A 3,504-nucleotide genomic window follows, 5' to 3' on the forward strand; every position below is an offset into this window, starting at 1 on the left:
GCTGCTTCCATGGGTTTTGATCACCAATCCAAGGAAAATTAAGTGGTTAACAGTATCAATATCTTCTCCTTTTATCTTGGTATTACTCAGTGGTACAGCTGAAAGGATTTTTACTTTCTTTATGGAAAAAACCAAACCCTTTGTCAGTAGGTGCTTCAAGTCATTTTTGTTTTCAGCAATCATGATTATGTCATCTGTATACTGAAGGTTGTTAATGAATCTGTCTCCAGTGTTGATGCTACATTCTTATTCATATAGTCCAGCTTCTTGGGTTGTTTGCTCACCGTCTACGTTACATATGCATGTTGAAAGGATACCATTTTAGCACCTACCTTTTCTGATTTTAAGTCATGTAGGTCTCCCTTTGTTCTGTGCTAAAGACTGCCTTCTGATCCATGTATAGATTCTACATGAGCACAAGTGTTCATTTCCCCCTCTATGAACTATTTTCCATTTTATAGATCATATTGTTTTGACTTAATGGTTTAATATCTTTATAAAGTAGGACAAAAATAAAAGTGAAAAAATGTGACCTAAAAATGGACCAAAAAAGAAGAGGAAAAATTAAACAGAAAGGTGATTCCTTGAAGAGATTGCTAAAATTGACAGATTGCATCAAGTTGTTGTCAGCTCCATTCTTCCTCATCGCGAGCTCACAGTGTCTGGATAGAACTGTGTTCCACGGGGATTTTGTGTTTTGATTTTTAAGAAGTTAAGAAATAAGTAGCTAGGCCAGGTAAGACAGATTCAGAGAAAGAAAATGCAAGAAACTGGTGTTACAAATGAGGAGGGGAGGAGAGGCATTATAAAACTCAAACTCTTTGGCATTGAATGATAACTGTCTCATAGCTAATCAGTGGGTTTTCAGAGGCCATAAATCACCTGGGAGAACACTACTTGTATTTCTGTTTAGGAGTCCTTAGTGGATTTGAGCCACCAGAGAAGTTCCGCCTTTGGGTTAAAAGCTCCACTTTGTGCAGACACCACCACCAGCTCTCCTTACAGGAATGAGAAGGGCGGGGGAGATTATACAGACTTTAAAAAGAAAGGAAATAGTATAGACAATCTTATGTTAACAATTTAAAAATAGTTAAGATGGACAAATTATTTACAAAAAATAGATCTAAACTAATGTGAGTTGAAGTAGAAAATAATGGCTATCTGATAGAAGATTTACAATGATAATATGATGTCTTCTTAGAAACTCCAGACTGAATTGGCTTCACGGGTCAATTATGTGAAATAGTTCAAGACAAAAATAATGCTGATCTTACACAAAGTCTTTCATGAATTCAAAGGAAACGTTTCTGATTTGTTTTATGAGACCAACATGACACTGATGTCAGCACCAGACAAGGATACCCCAAGGAAAGAAATTTATGTGTTAGTATTCCTTGTGAACATAGGAACAAAAGTGATTAATAAACTTAACCCACAATGAATAAAAATGGTAATAAAGCTTTACCAAGAATAAAAGATTAGTTTAATATTTGTTAAGTAGATCAGTGTCATTTACGAGGATAAAGAAGAAAATTATATCATTTTCCTTGGGGGCAGGAGAAGGGGGCACATTGAAAGACTCAGTATTTTTTTACCCTGATAAGAACACTTATTACACTAAGAAGAGAAATGAATTTTCTGAGTTGATAAAAGTCAGCTATGAAAAACCTCACTCTAACATTATATTCAGTGAGCTCTAGTACCCTAGTGGTAAAAGCTGTACTGCAATCGCAAAGGTATGCAGTTTGAATCTACGAGCTGCGCGTTGGGAGGATTGGAAATCTCCTCTCATGTGATTAACTGCCTCTTGAAAACTTGCCAACAGATCAGCTATGGATCAGTTCTGACTCGACAATACTCAACAACGACAATATTATATTCAGAGAGCTCTAGGTAAGCCCAATGGGTAAGGAGTTGTGCAGCCAACCCAAAATCAAGTGGCTCAGATCCATCAGCTTTCTCTTTCTCTCTGTGGGAGAAAGAGGAGCAGCCTCCTCCTGTGCTGTGTACAGCTTCAGGAAACTTTCTTGAGGGCTGTCTGTGAGTGGCTTCCAGCTTCACAACATGTAACAACAAAATCACTAATAAGGTGATATCCACTCTCACCAATTTTCTTTATCATTGGACTGGAAATGTTAGCTATAACATTTGGCTAAAAGACAAGAATTAAAGAAAGAAAACACTTGTTAATCACATATAACAGTTCTGTGCATAGACTTAATGAGAAAAGGAATTTATAAAAGAACTACTCTATTCTGATTAAGCAATGTCACAGGATGCAAAGTCAATATTTTTTAAAAAATCAATTATATTCTTATAAACCATCAAAGATAACTAGACAAATTCTTCTGAGTCCACTGCTAATTTATCACAGCTAGAGAAAAAACTGAGAAAATAGCAATTCAGTATCTTCTGTACAAAGGACTTTATTATGTGTGGTCCAGGATTTTCCTCATTGTCATATATGTCATCATTTATACAGTACAGTGCACAGAATGTTGTCAGTAAAATATATTCACCATAAATGTCTACCCACATAATACATTACAGTAATAGCTTGGTTATTGGGCATTTAGCCAAATGGAAGTTGTAGCTACAAGTTGAAAGGAAGCTTTATATATTTTTAGAAAACAAAGAACAAAGGCAGTTTAAGTGTTCAACTGTTATTGGTAGATTATTTAACAAGATTGAAATTAGTAGGTCAATTGGTAGGTTAAAAAAATGAAATGGATGTTAGTGCTTAAGAGAAAATAATAGTAAAGTCCATACTTAGAGTTGCTCAGATAAGACCAAAGGAGACAGTCTATGAGAGGAAAAAAAATATCATCCACTGGATTATGTGCCACACTCTGCATAAGCACAATAGTACGTTAGCACTGGAAAAGACAGCACCATTCCTTGTATTCCAGCTCTGTTCATATCTTGTGTTTATACTTGCCATATGTCAATATAAGTACATGTGTATATTTGTATTATGTGATACATGTTGTTGCTGTTGTTAGATGCCGTCCAGTTGAGTACGACTCATAGCGACCCTACGAGCAACCGATCTGAGCACTGTCCTTGCCTGTGCCATCCCCTCCATCTCTGACACTCTCAAGCTCATTGCTGCAGTCCTTGTGCCAAGCCACCTAGTTGAGGGTCTTCCTATCATTAGCTGCCCCTCCACCTTTCCAAATATGATGTCCGTCTCCAAAGAATACCTTCTCCTAAAGTCATATCGAAAGTATGTGAGATGAAACTTCATTGTCTTCAAAGGAGTACTCTGGCTCCACTGTCTTCAAGACTTATCTGTTCTTTTGGCAGTTCATGAGATTTTCAGCATTCTTCTCTAGCATTACAATTCAAAGGCATCAATTCTTCTGTCAACCCTATTCATTGTCTCGCTCCCAGATGAATAGCAAGTGACTGAAAAGTCTATGGCCTAAATCAAGCACATCTTAGTCCTCAAACTGACAACATTGTTCCTCACAGCTTTAGTTTGCTTGGCACCAGTAGCCAGGA

The 3,504-nt window shown here is 36.8% G+C and overlaps 1 protein-coding gene across 1 annotated transcript in view; it reads left to right on the forward strand.

Moving 5' to 3' along the window:
• The window catches only part of NEDD4 (neural precursor cell expressed, developmentally down-regulated 4, E3 ubiquitin protein ligase), a 176,929-nt gene that overhangs the window by 43,631 nt on the left and 129,794 nt on the right, over window positions 1-3,504 (forward strand). The gene's annotated exons all lie outside the window — the stretch shown is intronic.

Source organism: Elephantulus edwardii, unplaced genomic scaffold, assembly GCF_000299155.1.
Source record: "Elephantulus edwardii isolate Elephantulus edwardi_28Jun2011 unplaced genomic scaffold, EleEdw1.0 scaffold00145, whole genome shotgun sequence".
NCBI classification, from domain to species: domain Eukaryota; kingdom Metazoa; phylum Chordata; class Mammalia; order Macroscelidea; family Macroscelididae; genus Elephantulus; species Elephantulus edwardii.